Source organism: Mauremys mutica, chromosome 1 (genome assembly GCF_020497125.1).
Source record: "Mauremys mutica isolate MM-2020 ecotype Southern chromosome 1, ASM2049712v1, whole genome shotgun sequence".
NCBI lineage: Eukaryota > Metazoa > Chordata > Testudines > Geoemydidae > Mauremys > Mauremys mutica.
The window spans coordinates 48,567,232-48,588,860 of NC_059072.1; positions in this window are offsets into that span (position 1 = coordinate 48,567,232).

The following is a 21,629-nucleotide window of genomic DNA, read 5'->3' on the forward strand; positions in this document are numbered from 1 at the left end:
CTAACATGCTACTACTGAGCACTCACAAAACATGGTGGATTGATAATCCCACAGAAGTTTGGCAGTTGGAGGGCAGGTAGAAGACACAAGATTTTTGTACATAGTGGGATTTTGGAGAGTGATGTATATACTTGTAATAGAAGAAGTGCAATCATTATCAATCTAATCGTAATACATTGGAAGTTGAGCTGGCCCAAGTTCTTCAGAGCTTTCCTCAACTGAGTCAAAAGAGCATTGTGGGGGTCTTGGTGCAAGTCAAAAAATGTTTCAAAAGTAAAAGTGCTGTGTTCCACTTTGCTCTGCCAGAGCCTGCCTAAAAAATGGTATCTTATAGATATGGGTAGTGGAGTAGCTAAGGAAGAGTCAATTGGCTGCTAGTTGAGTGAATGCTTTAGATTGATTGTCCAAGAATATGTCTTTACCCTGATAGATTCATTTTCTTTTAAAAAAACAAATTGTGCTCAGAAGTCAAATGAGACCTCCTGGAATATCCATTCAGGTTGCTAAATGGGTAGTTCCCTTAGGTAAATGTTTTTACAGAGGCCATAGCCCAGGCCTGACTAGTATGCTACAGCATATCCAAACAGTTTGAGGTCTATAGTTTCCTTGTCTGGTGTACTCTTGATGGAATTTTATCTTCTCATTCCATTTCACTTGGACTGACTTAGGTGCTTTGCTAGGAGTTTAAGACATGGGTTTATAAATTGTATAATTGCATCCAAGGGTCTAGGAAGCATTGCAGACATGTAGTAAAACCAATCTCTATCTGTCTAAAGGAAACATTTGAGTTTTTCTGTCAACTCAAGGAGTTCTATTAGCTCATATAAATCAAATGATTTAGCCTGTAAGTGCTTTGGGACAGGGACTCTCTTCTTGTTATATGAGTGTATAAGTGCCTATTACAATGGGGCTCTGATCCTTGATTGAGGCCCCTAGTTGTTACTACAATGCAAATAATAAATAATAACAACTGACATGTTAAGTATTTTTTTTAAAGAACATTGGGAATGGGAGCATGAAGGGATAGTAACCAAAAGTAATTGAATATAGGAAGAAGAGCCATTTTAATTAGAATAGCTCAGTAAACTAGGGTCATCAGGAGAAGAGCCTACTTCACTAGAGTTCACAGTTTCGTCAGGGACTAGCTCAGTGGTTTTCAACCCGTAGGCCACATGCGGCCCAATTAGCACACAGCTGCAGCCCAGCTCAGCTGTGTGCTAAAGGCTGGCCCATGCAGTGGTATCTGGGTTCCTGGCTGCCCAGGGTGACAGGGTCTGTGGCTGCCGCCCGGTCCCACAACCTCTGGGTGTCTGGGGTGGGGGCAGCTGCCTGGCCCCATGAGCTCTGGGGTCAGGCACCAGCCAGCCTCGTGAGCTCTGGGGGTTCAGGGTCGGACAGCCAGCCGGTCCCGTGAGCTCCGGGGGTCTGGGGTCAGGGTCTGGGCTGCCGGTCCCCTGCCACCCAGCCCCTGCGGCCCAGGTAACACATTGTGGGCCACATATGTAGCCCACAATGATAAATAAGTTGAGAACCACTGGACTAGCTTGTAGTGAAAGTCAAATACAAAATAGGATATATCCAAAGTAACATTCATGCACAGATTCCTAATTTAGGATGTGTATTGCCCATTTCAGCTGCCAAAGGGAGGGAATTGTTGGCTAATGTCAAGTATTTTCATTTGTCTTTGTACTGTAGTTTCTACTACATTAGTTTTAAATACACCAATGTGAGTTTGCTCATAATGGAGAAAAAGAAATTAAATATGAATGTTACATGATTTTCCCATTGAATTTTTAGACCATACCTAGGAACCATATTGACTTTAAGGAAGATCCTGAATTTAATCACTTCTACAAGTGCTGTCCTAAAAAAGTATTACAGTGCATCCATGATTTTTTTTGAAGTTCATTTTTATTCATCTTACAATGCCCTCAATATGAAACACCAGATGTATTTTCTGCATGAGAAATCTAACAGGCGGTGCTTCTATTTCCAGATACTGACTGCTGTCTCTGCAAATAAATATATTGACAACAACTACACTCTCATCAAGCTGTAGTCATTCATGAAAATGCTTATGTTAATGCACATGATGATAATGCCGTGTCAGTGCCACCAAATCATTTTTCCAGTAGAAATTCATCATTTCAAATAATCATTAGTGTTTTCATGAATTACTACAACTTAATAAAAGATATAGTGACACCCCTGAAATCAGTGATATAGAGTGGAAAATACTTCTCCAGCCCATCTACTAGGAGTTGAATCTTTGGGGGGAAAAAAATTAAATTGGCTGCTTAGTGGCAGAGTCTATAGTTTCCTGGTTTGATCTATTAATACAAACATGTTAATGCTTAAAAAAAAGGCAATGGAGACGTGCCCTACTGAGTTAAGAAAGCTTCAGATAAGGCTAGATGGCCAGAGCTATCTCCGTGTTGGTCTCACTATCCAGAACTTCCTAGAATAACAAATTCTCTGTGTCAGCTCAGCTTTAGGGAGATGGTACTAAAGCTTAGTACTTTTTAAACCAGGGCACAATGCTTTCTTCATTGCACGCTTGTGCAGAGGAAAGGGATTTGATGAATATGAGGACAAATCCTGAAGCAAAACTCCTATTGATGTCAATGAGTAAATTATGTATTGGGACTGCAGGTTTTGGTGCATGAGCAATATGTCCAAATTATTTCTAACACAGCCTTGTTTGTTGACATCTTATACAAGAGGTGTGGCGTAGGTCTATGACTCAGGCCCTAAGAAAGAAAACTTCTACAATTCTTCTAGGATATCCAATATCCACAGGTGCTGGTGCTAGGGGTGCAGCAGCACCCTCGGACTTGAAGTGGTTTCCATCATATACAGGGTTTACAGGTTGGTTCAATGGCTCTCTGCACCCCCACTATACAAATTGTTCCAGCACCCCCTGCCACTATCTTCATTTTTTACAGATATGTTAAATGAGAAGCTTTTGCCCATTTTCAGTAGCAGATATTAAAAGCTGGTCGTCATATTCTTACAGTATACATGAACCAGTGAACTGATAATTATACAAAAGGAAAGGGAGTTGAAATATTACCATCTTGTTTAATTCATGAAATGGATATAGATACTATACTAAGAAACGAGACCTAAATTATTTCACTGTCTACAGTGGGGATACTGTTTGAAAAGGTAAAGTAAGTGCAAACATTTTAACAAACAGAACTGCAGTTGCTTTATAGGGTAAAGGACTAAATATAATTCAGTCATTTAATCTTAATAAGAACATTGTTATAATAATATCTTTTGACTTTAATAGGGCTGTATATATGAATGGAGGTTGTAAAATAATTGTAATTTAAAATTATGTTAAATCTGTTAGATCAGTAAAGGCATTTACATTACTAGCACGAGATTAGAATATTTTTATAATAATTGCTATTTTTCATTGTTAACCATACAGTATCTTGTTTTCTAAGTAAATGGTTGTGACAGAATATACTTTATTACATACTGTACATGCAATCTTTATAAAAATACACTTGATATGTCCTGGTATTTTATGTTTATTATATTAATACAATTAAAGAACTAAAATTAAAACTTTTTTTATATAGCTTTTGTGAAATCTCACTGTCCAGATTCTCACTAAGAACCCACTGCAAAACAATATAATAACATCAGCCAAGAGCATCTGAGGAGATGCCTACTAGACTTCACAACTGCTAAACATTTAGTCCATTAGGATACATCATGATCCAGAAGCCTTCCATTAATGAATATAATTGATATATTCTTTAATATGTTCTCCTGCCGTCTGCTTATTCCTGCTGCTAAGGCTTTGATTTATGGAAAGTGTTTTCAGAATGTTGCAAAATTGCTAGCAGGCATGATGGTATCTGTTAAATCACTAAGATGCTCTACAAAAATCTTTTACTATACTAGAAGTTCCCCAGACAACCTAGGATAAACACAATATTGTGTTTTAAGATGTAAAACATTTTTAAAGCTGATAATTAGGCAACATTTTGAATTAGGTTAGGATTTGGGTTGAACATTTTGAATTACTAATATCAGAAGTGCCATCTCAAGAATATAGCTGCCATTTATGTACATGAATAATACAAATATTGTTAAATAGGAATATATATTTCTAGGATGTTGGTAGCATTTTCATTTATTTCTTTGAAAATAAGGATTTTCGTTGTCTTATATAGCACTAGATAAACATTTTATTTAAAATGAAGATAGTATTGTCATCTTTATTATTATTATTATTATTCCATTAGTCCATTCATTAAGATTTCCCTAATTAAGGTTAAAAACTGAAAAGGCTAATTATTACTTGCATACTAAAGTTCTGTGATTAGCCAAAAGGAAGGGAACTTTGCTTGTGCATACATTATACACAGCTCTGATTATGAAAGATTTTTTGTGGAGTGCTGAGAGCTCTCAATTCCATTTGAAGAATGGAGGTGCTCAGCATCTTGCAGAATCAAGCTCCTAATGGTTAAATAAATAGCATCAGGAAATCCAATCAGAAGTTATTTAAAAGATTAGGAAAGACACTGTGTTAGACTGCTTGATTAAAAATAGTGATGTTAGCAAATGATGTAAGCATCACTTGTATTGACAACCGATGGGAGATTAAAGGAAAACCCAGAAGTTTTGATACTAATCAGTTGCAGGGCCAAAAATCTAATTATGGGGGGAGGTACAGTAGTGAAGTATGCTAAGGCTTATTGGTTAAATCATTGATACCTATCAAGTTAAATATATATCAGTTTCATTAATTGGCAACCACAAGACAAGTGTACTATATTCCGGATGATGATGATTTTGATATAATCCACCACATTGTGGTTAAGTATATGATTCATGTAATAAGAAAAAGGTGCCTGCGGGCTATTGTTCCTAGCATGGATTAAAATTTACATATTGCTTCTCCTTATGTCAAAACATCTGGTGCCTGCAAATGCTAACATTTCGTTAAAAAGTTTCATGAGCTAGGAAAAGTGGATTGGAAACATTGCCTGTGAATCATTCAAGCATTATAATGGAATAAGAGGCTATGTTAGGAAAAGGCAGATTGCTGAAAACAATACTATAGTCAACGTTGCAGACTCCTATGCTTGTCAATGTGATGGGTAACTCTATGTTTGTAGGAGAGGAGAAAATGTCCCAAATCTTAAGAAATAATTTTCAATGGTTATGAAAAATTTCTTACATTCAAAACTAAACAAAACAAATTTTCATTTAATTTAAAAAACGTTCACTGAAAATTGCCACAACATTTGAACCAAATGAAAAATGCTAATTTCCTTTCCAATTTTTCACTGAAATTGATTGATACATTTTCACCAGTCCTATTCTGTAGCAAAAAATGTAATGAGTCCCAGTCGAGATGACTGGCAGCGTCTGGTGGAATCAGATGGATTGGGGGACACACGCCAGTAATCTGCCTATTGAAGAGAAGATGTAAGTGGCTTTTAATGCCACCTTTTCTTCAGCTCTGTGTTTTGGTATAAGAATGTCATGCTTCCTCTGAATGAAACTATCATTCCCATTCACTGCATAGGCTGAATTGCTATACAGTGTTTAGCTATTTATCATTCAGACGTCATTTTGTTTACAACTATGCATTCACTTTAATCTCGAAAGTTGTTTGCTTGTGACAGTGTAGATCCAATGGAAAGTGCATTGGAACTACCAAAGAAGCACAGTTGTGGTGGGTACTTTAGAGGAGGTTTTTTGGCCGATAATTTGGTTCAGCATGTTATCCATACCAGCTAGATGTGCTTGACAGTGCGGTACAACTCACTGATACAACTGACCATAAAACTAAGCATCACAGCAAGTGAATGGCCAACATAAGTCTTTTTTACTGTTACTTATTGTTACCCTAGATGTAAAAAAATATTAAATATGTCTACATTTCAATTAAACATGCATAGCTGGCCCATGTCAGCTGACTCGGGCACACTTGGCTTGGGCTGCAGAAGTATAAAATTGCAGTGTAGATCAGGGGCGGCTCTACAAATTTGGCCGCCCCAAGCAATCATGCCCGGGAGGCGCCCCCGAGCCGCGGGAGCAGTGGACCTCCCGCGGGCATGACTGAGGAGGGTCCGCTGGTCGCGCGGCTCGGCTGGACCTCCCGCAGCTGCGGGCGGTTCGCTGGTCCGGCGGCTCTGGTTGAGCTGCCGCAGTCATGCCTGCGGGAGGTGCAACCGAGCCGCGGGACCAGCGAACCGCCCGCAGTCATGCCTGTGGGAGGTCCACTGGAGCCGCCGGCCGAGCGTCCCCTCCGCAGTCATGCCTGCGGCAGGTCCGCTGCTCCCGGGGCTCCGGTGGACCTCCCGCAGGCATGACTGCGGCAGGTCCGCCGGCCCAGCCTGCCGCCCCCCCGGGAAAGGGCCGCCCCAGGCGGGTGCTTGCCCCGCTGGGCTCTGGAGCCGGCCCTGGTGTAGATGTCTGGCTCGGCCCAGAGGTGAAAGTAAGCCGGTATGGTCTAGCCAGTATGCCGTACTGGACTGGACCGGCTTCTCTGGGGGTGATTTAAAGGGCCCAGGGCTCCAGCTGCTGCGGGGAGCCCCGGGCTCTTTAAATCACTGCCGGAGCTCCGGCAGCCAGGCTCGGGCAGGGACTTAAAAGGCCTGGAGCTCTGGCAGCGCTTTAAAGGGCCTAGGGCTCCCTGCAGTGGCAGGAGCCCCAGGCTCTTTAAATCCTCACCCAAGCCCCGGTTCTCTCACGGTGATTTAAAGGGCCTGGAGCTCTGCAGCGGCCAGAGCCCTGGGGTCTTTAATTCACCCCTGAGCCCCGGGTCTCCCAACCGCCTCTGCAGCTGGTAGCTCTGGGGTGATTTAAAGGGCCTGGGGCTCCCAGCCACAGCTGGAGCCCCAGGGCCTTTAAATTTTGAAAGGCCCTGCCTCTTCCGGTTGAGGCCATACCCCTGCTCAGGACTCCAGCGTACCGGTAAGTCCTTTAAGTTACTTTCACCCCTGGCTTGGGCTGAAGCCTAGACTGTGGGACCCCATTATGGGGGAGGGTCCCAGAGCCCAGATATCTACAGCCCCGCATCCTGTGCCCACTGATATGGGCCAGCCACAGGTTTTAATTGCAGAGTAGACATACCCGTAGTGGCTCCTGAGGGTATGTCTACATTCCAATGTAATCCCAGTGTTCAAACTCAGGCTCAAACCATCTCCCCCTTCCTTCTACATACAAATCATGGTAACCGAGAGCTCAACCTCAGAGTCAGGGGTTCAAGCTCTATTGCTTTGCAGTGTAGATGCAGCCCCACTGGACTCGTGCTCCAGGAGTCCACCAAAAGTATCCCACAATCCCATGGGCTGACTTTTTGTCCTTTGCACAGTCAGGTTTGGTGGACAGTTAAGTTTACCCACACTTTACCATGAACAAAGGCCTAGAGTGGCCGCATTTTGGAAGGGCGCTAAGAAGTGGATATGGGTGGTTGGACTCGGGCACATATAATGCAGTGTAGATGCTGGAGCCCCAAATTGGGACCCAGGGTTCAACAATTCCTAACCTGGGGTTACAAATGAGTGTAGATGCTCAGCTCTATGTTAACAAACCCAGGGTCTGCTAACTTGAGTTCTACTAACCCTGGGCTTACATTGCAGTGTAGATGTACTCTGACAGGTGACAGCGGATGGATCGCTTGATGTTTACCTGGTCTGTTCATTCCTTCTGGGGCACCTGGCATTGGCCACTGTCAGAAGACAGGATACTGGGCTAGGTGGACCATTGGTCTGACCCTGTTTGGCTGTTCTTATGATCTTGCTTTTTTCCTCCTGACTGTGGGTAGAAGCCCCACCTAGGTAGATTCCTACATCACTGCAGGGCTGTGGTAAACTGGGACAGCAACAGGCGCCTGAAAAAGCTGCAGCAACACCATTCAAATGTGTTGACAAAAAGGTTGTGTGGGGTAATTAACATGTTAGCCATCCAATTGTAAAGTCATAGTAGAGACAAGGCACTTAGTTTTGCTTTGAGGTAAGCTAGGCGCAGCCAACAACTGGTGGGGAGAATAGTGCAAACTGCAACTCGCTTCCTCACAGTATGCACTACAAGTGCCTTGGCTACACTTAGGATTTTACAGTGCGATAACTATCTGGTTTTTTGTCTTCATTTTTTTTGAAAGAGAAAGACAGGGGGACTCATTTCCTTCTACTCTCAGGACTTCCTCAGCTTCCATAGGGTAGGGTTACAAATGCTTCTTCGCAGACCCCTACAGCTGTCTCTCCTCTTACCCTTTTCAAACAGAACTGCATTCCTGGAGGAGGCAGGTGCATTTGATCCTGGACACCTCTCTGCTGCCTTTCTCTCCCCCTCCCACTCCCTCCATTGTGTGTGTCTGGGGTGTTCCTCCCCAGGGGAAAAGCTGCTCCCAGATGGAGAGAGTAAAGATGTACTTTTTCCCACTGCCCCTCATTTGTAGTTGTTTGAGGGCTGCTGTACCAGCTGGGCCTGGCAGAGAGGGTCAGCAGGGGCCACTAAAGGTAAATTAGTGCCACTATCTAAATAATAATTATTCATATTTTTAAAAGATCAAGATGGGCTATTTACTCATCCTGACCCTCATTTTTATGAAATGTCATAGTCAGTTAAAAATATACACTCATTTTAAAGCTGTGATTTTCCAAGGGCCCTCAGGGTACCCAGATTTCACTGGGATCCAATGGGAATTGGATACCTCACTCCCTTAGCCCTCTGAAAAACCCACTGTATTAGTATTATTTATTTGTATTACCATAGTGCTTAGCAGCCCCAGTCATGGACCAGGACTCCATTATGTTAGCTCCAGACATCTTAGGTGCCACTGAATAAATTTACTCTCACGCATATTCCCTGATTTTGGGAGCAGCCCTATTGACTTTGTGGCGCCTTCTCTTGCAGTAAGGTTTTGCAAAGTCAAGTTTTCAGATTCAACAGGAAGAGCAGAAGAATGTGAAAATGAAAAATATTTTGTGTTGAAAACCATTCAACCTTATTCTCAATTCAGCAAGAAGTAGGGTCAGTTCTTATTTTATGCAAAGCAATTATCTCATCTTTATCAGTATGTATACTGACTCTGTTGAGATCAACTAAGTTGTAAAGGAGAGGAGAATTTGGCCCTTATAAAATTAACAAGATGGTTGGACATCCCCCACTCAGACACTTGGAAGGGTACAAAAAGTGGAAGAGCAGGGAAAGATAGACTGGAGAGAAATTGTCATGTTAACCACCCCAGGCAATTGGCTCCTGTCTGGTACCTATCAGCAGGACAGTAAAAATAAGCTTTTCTGTGCAGCTAACTGCCTTATTTCACGTTTCTGTAAATGTAGTATACAAACAAACTAGTACATTTTGCAGCAAAATGCTTTTGCAGAATGCAAAATGCTTTTGCCTTTCTTTGGGCTTTTGCCTCCGTAAAACCCATTTCTTTGGGCAGGTGTTTTGGGGTCTGACTAGGAGATGTGAGCTATTTTTTATTTTTTGGGGGGAGGGGAGGGGAGGGCTAGAATCTGGTGAGAACTGTGGGCAAAGAAGTTGGGGTTTGTAGATGAGCTGGTTTTGTGAAGAAAAAAGCAATGGGTTTGCTATTTTTGTCTCTGATTGTACTTTAAATTCTCTGGTCAGGTCCTATAGTTTGGGACAGATTATTTTCATGACTGTATTTTGAAATCTAAGTGCCAGATTCTGCCTCCTTTATTCACACTGAGCAGTGCCTTTGTCCACAAATGGGTCTATATGTGGAATAAGGTGCGCTTCAAAATGTATAAGAGTATAAGGATCTAGCCCTAAATAAAACATGACAGGCATATTACAGAGCCCAGTAATTTTTTCCTCCTTCGTGGCAGAAAATTTGTAAGCATTGTTCTCCTATTCCATTCCTGAGACACATCTGCGAGCAAGAGGGATGAGGAAGTTTTAGCAGCTTTTAGCACCAAGTCCTAAGGGATCTTCCCCATCTATAACCTATTGGGACCCTCGGTCTGTATTATAAATAATAATATGTATATGTGGTACATGATTCTAATGATGTAATTGAGTTTCACGTTTTTACTACCATTCATAAACTGCTTCAGCAGACCTCTTGTAATTTATTATATCAATAGAACCCCCTAAATTACATCCTATATTCTGCCATGTATTGCCCTATGAAACAAAATGGGTTGTATCCAATATGATTGTAAGAGCAGCATTAAAGGCAGAATGAGCCAACAGTCAAGTGTCCTTTACTGAGGATGCAAGTTACCGCACATGATAGGGTATAAGACAACTGTAAGCTTGAAAAAAATAAATACAATACACAACTTAATTGTTTGCTTCTGAAGTACATTTTATTTTCCAGATAAGCTTGCAAGGAGTATGTAACTCTGGGTGAGAGACTGTGCACCTCTTTGTATCCTCCTAACTCTAGCTGTTCCAGGGGCTAAAATAGGGGGCTGTGTTAAGGGTATATCTACACTGCATACTCCTTATCATAGAATCATAGAATTTCAGGGTTGGAAGGGACCTCAGGAGGTCATCTAGTCCAACCCCCTGCTCAAAGCAGGACCAAACCCAACTAAATCATCCCAGCCAGGGCTTTGTCAAGCCTGACCTTAAAAACCTCTAAGGAAGGAGATTCCACTACCTCCCTAGGTAACCCATTCCAGTTCTTCACCACCCTACTAGTGAAAAAGTTTTTCCTAATATCCAACCTAAACCTCCCCCTCTGCCACTTGAGACCATTACTCCTTGTTCTGTCATCTTCTACCACTGAGAACAGTCTAGATCCATCCTCTTTGGAACCCCCTTTCAGGTAGTTGAAAGCAGCTATCAAATCCCCCCTCATTCTTCTCTTCTGCAGACTAAACAATCCCAGTTCTCTCAGCCTCTCCTCATAAGTCATGTGCTCCAGCCCCCTAATCATTTTTGTTGCCCTCCGCTGGACTCTCTCCAATTTGTCCACGTCCTTCTTGTAGTGTGGGGCCCAAAACTGGACACAGTACTCCAAATGATGCCTCACCAGTGCTGAGTAGAGGGGAATGATCACATCCCTCAATCTGCTGGAAATGCCCCTACTTATACAACCCAAAATGCCATTAGCCTTCTTGGCAACAAGGGCACACTGTTGACTCATATTCAGCTTTTCGTCCACCGTAACCTCTAGGTCCTTTTCTGCAGAACTGCTGCCCAGCCATTCGGTCCCTAGTCTGTAGCAGTGAATGGGATTCTTCCGTCCTAAGTGCAGGACTCTGCACTTGTCCTTGTTGAACCTCATCATATTTCTTTTGGCCCAATCCTCTAATTTGTCTAGGTCCCTCTGTATCCTATCCCTACCCTCCAGCGTATCAACCACTCCTCCCAGTTTAGTGTCATCTGCAACTTGCTAAGGGTGCAGTAGTATGTACTCTACACCCTATAGTTGTGTGTAGAGTACATACACTGCATGGCCCTGTAGCACAGGTACAAATAGCAGTGTAGATGGTGAGGCAGTGTTTAGGTGAGTAAAGACACGCCAGAATCTTAGGGTATATACCCTACCTAGTTCATTACATGCCCAAGCAATGCCTCCCCCTGTCTATGCTGCTATTTTTAGCATCCCACTACCAAAGACTTTCCCTTCTACCTCCCCCATGCCAGAGCCTTTCACTACGGTGTGGACATAGCTTGTCTTTCACTGCGGCATGTAGCTCATATACATTGGCAAGCACATGTAGGGCGAAATGCAGACATACCCTAAGTAATAGCTGACTGCCTCTGCGGGAGTTCCCACCCAGCATCCCTAGATGAGGTACAGGCCCGCCACTTGCTGTCACTGGTGTGGCCCCTGTGCTGGGGCTAGTAGGGGGTCAGCAGAAGGACCCTTATGGTGGCCCTACAAAATGCCTGCACCAGGAATAGTCTCTCTCCAGTGGTGATGTGGCTTTCATGGCACCTCTATGCTGGGGCATCATGCAGGGACCATAGTATGATGGAAGATCCTGAAAACAGATGAGATGATTTTATAATCTAATTCAGATTTATATGCCAGTTGTTTTGAATATCTCTAACTGAAACAAACTGAATTTGTTTCTTCTGGTTTTGTGGGTGCAGAGGGCAAATCCTAGTGAATCCAGTCGGGGGTGGACCACAGAAGGGTTGGCAGCACTTCTTCTTGTTACCTAGAACCCCCTCTAAGAAGGTCAAGAGCTGCAGATGGTGAGGAGGTGGGCAACCAGAACTCCTCAATGACCATGTTTAATTTTATGTTGTGATAAATTCCTGACAGTTAGTACATTTGATTGTTTGCTATATTTCAGTGATGAAAGTTGTGTATTAAGGCATCAAAGTGGGATTCAGAAGAGACACTAAACCCACTATACTGGACAAAATATTTGAAATGTTAATAGGATAGTAGTTGATAGTGACAGCTATGATTTTTCAAAGCATTTTAATGGAGTTTGACCTTGATTGTTACTGCTGAGGGAAAATAACTTTAGACTTGAGCTTTTCTCTTGCAAAAGGAGCAAAAACAATTGCAACTTATTTTATGGATCTAGGGAACCTGTTGTAGTTTCAAAATCTGTGTGATTGGTATTGTCCGAGCAGATTTACTTACCTGAAAAAATCTAAAAGGCTTGTTCTAAACAATCCACAACTTTGACAAAAAAATTGGCTGTGGACCTAAACTTTTGGTCTTGATCATATTGTATGAAAATATAACTTTGAGACAAATGAGACACCGCACTTGAAAATGTATAGACTTTTTATACAGTTTTTACACTAATCTTATTGTAGACGCACCTCACTATTTATATAGGATAACCTGCCAGCTCATGGGAATGTTATCTATACTGCCTTTTATCACATTTACTATATATTGCCCCAGGATTTTATTTAGCAAATTCTTTTTTTGTGGAACTTAATTCTGGTTACATTGTGTATTTTCCATCAACAAATGAAATGAAATGTATACAGTAGAAAATGAGTTGTGTTTTAAAGTGTTCAGACCTGTCAAGTGTTCATTAATCTATAGATATATTCTGTGTAGGAAGTAGAAAGCAATATGAGTTTTTACATTCTTTGTATTTAATATTTAGCTGTGGTCATGTATGAAATAATTCTAATAAAACTGCAGCTACTTACAGTTTACAGAATGGGACTAATGCCGGCAGTTGATCCTAAACTGACACAAACCAGATATTCTCTTAATGTTACTCCAAGGAATTTTAAACTGACTCTGTTAAAGCCAAGGTTATTTGCCTTGGGGATGCCTAATGGAAGGGTTATTATAACACTGTCCGCAAATAGGTGTCTTGAGAGAGCCTGGGCCATAATACTTCATTGACAGCTAATAGATTGTGCTATTGCTGTATCATAGTGATCTTTGAGGTCAAAGGTCATATCTCTCCCTTAATATTTAAATAAAGATACTTGACTAGAGCAGAAAACAGCTTATTGCCAGTGATGGCTGCTGCTCAATTTACAAGAACCTTTACAAAGTCATGCTAATTCCTGGCCTTCTTGGAATGCACAGTAACCTTTCATAAATCCATCTTTTCCAGATGTCCTTGGAAATGACAGTTATAAAACTACAAATGATTTGTAATGCAAAATGGGACTGACAGAGTTGAAGATTAGTTCTCGATGTGCTAAAATGACTAAAGACTATAGCTAACAAAAGGCTTAAAATGCATCAATAAGTATCTGCCAAAACAGCTCATGACTATCTTAAACAAGCCTATAACTGCTGGAAAATATGAAATACTTGTGTTTATGATATGCAAGTAGCAGTTTTCCTCACCCTGGAGCAGAACGTCCTCTGTTTTGGGTCAGTCTGGAAGACAGATTTTAAACAGATCACACCCTGACCCTATTTTTTTGTATCATTTTCTTTATGATTGAGGCCCAACTGGAATGGCGGAATGATTGTCAAATAATTGCGGATGAGTTGCAGACAAAACATGTAAAACCGTGGAAAAATAATAATGGACCTAATTTGGAAAAGCCAGAGAAGACCTATTTGTTTAAGAAAAGATTGCAGGACCACTCTAAACACTCACGTATTATGTTATGCCTGCCAATTGTTTTGATAAACAGACATTTTGCTGCAACTCTATTGCAGTCATTAATATGTGAGGTTGACAGCAGGAGCCCCGCTGCCCCGCAGCTGACAGCCGGAGCCCTGCTACTCTCAGCTTGCATAAATGGGGTTCTTCTGTACTAATGGGGAAAAGGTGTGTGTAACAAACTTCAAAAGGTATGCACAATTGTGGGCTGTGCAAAGTAAGCTAATTAAAATTAAAATTCCGGTGGAAGCCTAATATTGCAGGATTAGCAATTTCTGCAATATCGCAAGTTATGAAGGGCCTTATTTATGATGCATAAACAAAACTGTGGGACCAAATACTGCCCTGATTTACACTGGGTGCAATCCAGTGTGGGGATTTATGAAGTTTCAAGGCACATTTAGATTTAGAAATTTCTACAGAAAATGTGGCTGGTTGAAATTAATAACAATCTCTCCATGAAAATTTAAGAAACCACACAAAAGCCTTGCTTATTTTATTCTACAGGGATTAGCAAGTATATATGATCAAGGGTTCAAATTTTCAGTGAAATTATATAGGATAATGTATATTTATAGAAAAATATTTTCTGCTACTTCAGAGATTGTTTATAATTTATAAAACAAAAATGGATGTTTTAGAAATGTGCCTTTATGAGCAATGTATAGTTTTACTATCTTTTTTCAATCAATGGAGAAAATCAGTAGAAATGAAAGGCACCAAGGATTTCTCTTTTCTAGTCAAGGACAAGAAAATGTTTTCTATCACTTTTTAAAAAATAGCTTTTGATAGCCCAAAACACAGAATATATGCTCTCTGGCACACAGAATCCATTCAGAGTTAGCCTGCTTTATAAAGCATTATGATGACAGCAATAGCTCATAGAGCCAACAAGACCTGCTGTGGGCTAGGAATCTGCTTTACAGCCTAGATCTACAACATCTCTCTTCTTCATTCTCTCTCCTACTTTCAGTTTATATACCCTCACTTTCATTCCCAAGCTCCTCATCCAGAACAGTTAACCCCTGGGAAACGGTACCACACAGCATCATTGGAATTCTGTGGCATTTTTTGTTACTGAGGTGTTTTGATACATTTAAACACATAACAAATGTTATTGGTTGTTTTAGAGCAACATATGCTGTTGATAGGGTCATCTTATTCATATTTTCACACCTTTAAAGTAACCTAGAAGAGTGATAGTACTTATTAGAACCAGTCAAATGATTAGTTATGAATATATTATCAGATGACATTCACCCTTTGTGAATTTTTTGCCAATCCTGATAGATTTCCACAAATGTATTTATGTACAAGTATTGAAGAATGTATCAAAATATATTTCAGCCTATGGAGTATTCACAAATTTTTGCCTAAGCTATTTGGCATTTCTTATTTGAAGGAAGTGACTGTTGGTCGAGATCTTGTGGCATCATTCCTGCTCTCTGATTGGATGAGTGAACATTATTAATCAGCCACTCCCGAGCATATGAACAAAAAGTTATTCATACAGATGTTGATGAATAACAATTAAGGCAGGGCACAGATATGGTCAAAACAAACAGTCATTCAGAATCAGAACGCAGGTTTGTGAAACTTGTGTTTGTAGTTTCCTTCCAGTTCTAGTTTTTATCGCCCATGTCTGTGTTACTCTTTTTTACTCCCCTCATAGTCTTTGGGCCCTGTCTTAGAGCATATGACAATAGCTATTGCATTATGCTTTATGGATGGTTAATATATAGAATACATAGAATGAATGAATATAGAATGAATACAAGGGATTAATATAAACAGCATGCCTTTTAGGTGTAACTGCAATTCTGTGGTTCTACAATATTTGTGGCCTACTGTGCCTGTGGATATGTATCAGAACAACATTATCTTGTTTTGGAATCCCAGTACTGCCTTGACCCCATAATCCTTTGATCTAGTTGGCCGTGACAGGTTAACAAAGGAAGGGAAGAAAGTCTTGTTTCTCACCTGAGCCCTGAGGAAAGCTGGCAAAGAGCTCTCCAGAGCTTTTCTCCATGAAGGTGTAACATCACAAGCTGGTTAAGTCTCCCTCATCAATACCAAGAAGTCCCAGTGCTCACTGTTCTCAGCTGACTGTTCTTCCAGAACCTTCTGATTTACTCACCTCTATAGCTCACAACTAGAGGGTGCTGGCAATTTCCTCTTAAGACCACAGTACCAATTGCACAGAGACATCTGTGACAGCTGAAATTTGATTAAGACACTGGGGTGATTAGGTTTGCAGTTACACTGATGTAAATTCAGTGGCTTCAGATTTACATTCAGGTAACTGAGCTCAGAATCTGGCCTTCTCTACTAGTTATAAATAAGTTTACAAAGGATCCCAAATGACTCTAAGTAGAAAATACACTTCTTAATACATGCCTGGCTTCTGAGTGGTATATGGACAGTTTGTTTGGCTACACAGATGTTTAACTAAAGCAGGTTAAAAGTAGTAAAACTAGGGCTTTTTTTAAAAGATTCAGTGAAATGTACAAAGGTCAAAGCTGTTTATTTTGTGGGGAACAGAAAACTGGGGAGATAAAAGAAACATCCCCATTAGAGGTAACAAGATCTGAGCATGCAGTGTAATATGAGTAAATCTAAGAAATACGGCAGGGCAAATAGTACTGTAGCTGCACTATTGTTCTAAGATCTCTGATCTGTGGCTAAGTATCCATATAACAAATCCCTGTGTCCCACCACTTACCATTCACCATCAAGAAACTACAAGAGAAAGAAAGGGGACAGAAGGGTGTTTTACATGGACATGTATGAAGTAGTTTGACATAATCCATCTGACCCAAACCAGTAATTAAATTTCATCAGGGAAAACAAAACACAAACAATAAAACACAGTAAACTGCCTCTAAAGTATACAGATGGTAACTTACATTAAGTTAAAAATAATGTTGCTGTGCCTATTCTCCATTCCTATACTCTTAGACTTTAAGCTCAGATGGGACCATTATGATAATCTAGCCTAACCTCCTGCACATCACAGGCCACCGAACCTCACCCACCTCTTCCTGTAATTGACCTATAACCTCTGGCTGAGTTACTGAAGTCCTCGAATCATGATTTAAAAAACTTCAAGTTACAGAGAATCCACCCTTTACTCTAGTTTAAACCAGCAAGTGACCCAAGCCCCATGCTGCAGAAGAAGGTGAAACCCTCCCAGTCTCTGTCAGTCTGACCTAGGGGAAAATTCCTTCACGCCCCCAAATATGGTAATCAGTTGAACCCTGAGCATGTGGGCAAAACCCACCAGCCAGACATCTGAGAAAGAATGTTCTGTGTAAATCAGGACCCTCCCCATCTAGTGCCACAGCTCTGGTCATTGGGGATTTTTGCTGCTAGCAGTGGCAGATGAGCCACATGTCATTATAGGCACTCCCATCATAGCATACCCTCCATAAACTTATCAAGCTCAGTCTTGAAGCCAGTTAAGTTTTTTGCCCTCATTGCTCCCCTTGGAAGGCTGTTCCAGAACTTCACTCCTCTGATGGTTAGAAACCTTTGTCAGATTTCAAGCCTAAACTTGTTGCTGGCCAGTTTATATCTATCTGTTCTTGTATCAGCATTGGCCCTTAACTTAAATAACTCCTCTCCCTCCCTGGTATTTATCCCCCTGATATATTTATAGAGGCAAGCATATCTCTACTCTGCCTTCATTTGGTGAGGCTAAACAAGACAAGCTCTTTGAGTCTCCTCTCATAAGGTAGGTTTTCCATTCCTCTGATCATCTTAGTAACCCGTCTCTGCACCTGTTCAATTCTGTATTCTTCTTAAACATGGGAGACCAGAATTGAACACAGTATTCCAGATGAGGTCTCACCAGTGCCTTGTATAATGGCAATAACACTTCCCTATCTCTACTGAAAATACTGTACCTCACCTGATGCATCCTAGAATTGCATTAGCCTGATGGGAGCACAAAAATAAGTAGGTGGTCAGAGAGAATATGTACATTACCATAGCCTTCCATGAAGGAAAAAAATAGTACAGTTGTAAAGAAGGAATTAGAGCTCTTTTGGGGATCAAGCTTTTCCATTTCCTGATTCTCCTCTTTTATAATCTAGTTCAGTGGTGGGCAACCTGCGGCTCATCAGAGTAATCTGCTGGCGGCCCATCAGGGTAATCTGCTGGCGGGCCGTGAGACAGGTTGTTTACATTGACCATCCACAGGCACGGCCACCCGCGACTCCCAGTGGCTGTGGTTCACCGTTCCTGTGGACGGTCAATGTAAACAAACTGTCTCACAGCCTGCCAGCGGAGTACCCTGATGGGCAGTGTGCAGCCCACGGGCCACACGTTGCCCACCACTGATCTAGTTGGTTCTAAATATAACAATCTATTTTTCCTTTCTCCAATGATCTCATTGCCATCCAGAAAATAAAGCTATGTGTACAGGCATTTTGACCTACTGGTATTCATTTCACACAAAACCAGCTGCCATCCCAAGGCGTCCATCCTCCGAATCAGAGTGCCCAGTTTTATAAAATGCTCGGACTTAGGTCACCATCAGTTTCCCTTCATCATTAGCTGAGAACTATAAGGCCTCAGAGAAATATGAATAACTTGCCTGGTGAAAAGACTTTATAAATGCCATCATCCTCCCATGTCTGAGGAGAGTTTAATTAATGCAAATTAAGAAAATTAGAGGTGAGTGGAAAAATTAGGGCAGAAGCTGAAAATAAAAATAGATCCGCAAAATATTAGATCTCCCTTGGTCTCAAAAGAGATCAATAAAATCTTAACATGAGAAAAGGCACTTTAAGCATTCCTTTGGGGCCAATAAATGTCTAAAGTGTGATATTTTGAAAATGCCATAATTTAAGGACAAAACAATGTTATTTTTATGTGCTACAGAACCGCACAACTTCACCTCACTCTCCTGTTAAAAATCATACTCAATTACTTGCAACTCATTGACACAATATCCTGGGGTTTTAACACTTTTTGCCCATTTTTTCCCATGTCACAGTAGTTCCAGAAGTCAGTCACCCGAGAAGTCATAATTATGAAATTATTCTTTACAATTCAGACAGGAATTACAGATTCCTTTTTAAATTATGTACCACACAGGAGACTAGCTGGTAAACAGTGCTACAGTAAACGGGCCCACTAATTTTTGCAGGGCTTCCTACTCGGAAGGTTTAAATCTCTGATGAACTGCTTACTCCACCTCTAATTAGCATTAACACTAATAAACACTATTTACTATTCATATTTGCTCATATCCTTATCTTAGATTAACCTCTGTTTAATATATGGTTAAAATTATTCTGCACATCATCAACTGATCTATGTGAAATAGCACAGAGAACAAAAGAAGCTTAATCTTCCATGAAGCTTCAGTCAAGTGAAACTGTACATAATCTAGAGACAGTTTCTTTTTGATAACCTGTCCTTGATACACACTGCATGTCCCATATCTCTGTCTCTGCATATTTCGTACCTGTTCATAAAAAATCATGATTATCATTAATTTGCTGGTTTTCACACACACAGGGCCTGATTGTGCAAACCCTGGGTGTAGTGCTTGTTACTGTGAACTGTCCCATGGACATCACTTTGGGCTAACTACCATGATACCAATGGGACCACTCATAATAGCATTATACCCAGGAAGAAAGAAGGGGTTGCAGGATTCAGGCTTTGAATAGTAATTGTAACTGCAAACTCCTTGAGGCAGGAACCTGTCATTTTTGTCTGCTAAGTAATGGCACTTCGATGGTGTTGTACAGATAAACACATAAATAAATAGATAATTACAAATTAAGAATAATAGCAGTTGGCAAAAACTTACTAAATGATAAAGGCAGCAGGATTGCTGGTGACTTATTCACATGCGCAGTCCCAGTGAAGTCTCTGGTTCCCCTGTGGGATTTAGTCACCTCCATGAGTGTTCATCCGTGTCAGGGCTCCATGAACAGGCCTTTGTAAAATAAACAAGATTTTCAGACTAAATGCTCCTGTAGCTTGAAATATTAAATATTATTTTAAAAAACTCACGTGTAGCAGTAGCAGTATTTTAATGTGTCAGATTGTTATATCCCTTAACAACTTTGGGCTAGATCCTGGCATGGCTCCAGGAAGTCAGTGGAGTTACACCAATTGACTCTAGCTGAGCATATAGCCCTATACCTTTAGATACATCTTTTATCCAGATTTCACCCTTCTGGTCATAATATCTGTCTCCCTGGGCCTCCATTTTCACGTATCAGCCTTGATTTTGTATCATAGTGCACTGCATGCACAGTAAATTAAACATTACGGTAATTCTTCAATTTCCTCGATGTAACTTTCATTGTCATGAATGGAAGGTTTGTGTATCTAGAGAGATGACTGGTCCCCTTAATTATCCAAATTTAGAAGGAACAAAAACAATATGCTCACCATTTAGTAAAGTAAAGTTAAAACTGTACAAGCTAGGCAAAAACAATAAAACCGTTTTTAGTTACACACATTTTATGCCACTAGAGGTCTCTCTCGTAACAGCTTTCCTTCTGCTGGGCTCATTAATTATTTTACTCAAAGGAACAATTCTACCTTTTAGATTGGAATGCCTCACTTTAAGTGTTATGCTAGAGAAAGATATAATACCTCCTTAGCTTGTTCTCCTGCTGATGAGTAGATGTTGGGTTGACTGAATGAATCATCTTGGATATTTTAATACACAATGGATATACTTTAGCAAAGAAGTTTGAGCTTTCACCTTGGCTTCCAAAAGGTTGAAAATTTGACCAGATAAAACAATATGCTACAGTAAAAAGTGCCTTACCATTGAGAGACAGGCAGCATGATACTTCAAACTCTCCTAAGGACACCTAGGAGCTGGTATATACTTAGATCCCATAATTGCAAGCATGAACCCTTTCATGTTCATTTCTATTTCTTTTTAGAAGAAAAGAAAGTGTGTTTTCCCACTTGAGTTGGCCCTAAATGTTTAGTATTTTACTCTTTCTAATCCTGCATCTATTCTTTTTTAGAAAATGGGCATATTAGCGTAGAGAGATTCTCTTTTCATTGTATTCTTATTATGAAATAATAATAAATGATTAATAATAATTAATAATCAAACTATTTAAATACAACACTTAATTTTTAAAAAATTCTTGTAGGTGGTTCCCCCAAGGAACCTCCTTCCTGGATGAAACACAACAATTAACTAACTTAAAATTATTGTGATTCTTAAAAACAAAAGAGATGAAGAAAATGAAAAGAAATAAAAAAGAACCTCCTCCCCATAAACAATGCAAACCACGTTTGAATGAAGTATGGAAAAGTGCACTGATATCAACTGAAAGACTATATAAATATTCATTGGGTATAAAGAATTTTCAGATTTCTGAGGACAGTGGAGGAGAAAGGTGGAGAGACAGTTGCATCTTTCTCAGCACAGGGAGTTGCATGTAAGAGGCAAAGAAGGACATACTGTAGCAAATCAATTCCAATGTTATGCTGGAGGAAGAGTCAGTGTAAGTGAACAGATTCCACAGCTAAACGCAGAGGTAGGCATTGTATAACAGTGTGGGGAAACAAAGAGATTTGAATGAATAGCAGTAATATGACACAACCTGGCCAAAATCAGAAGAA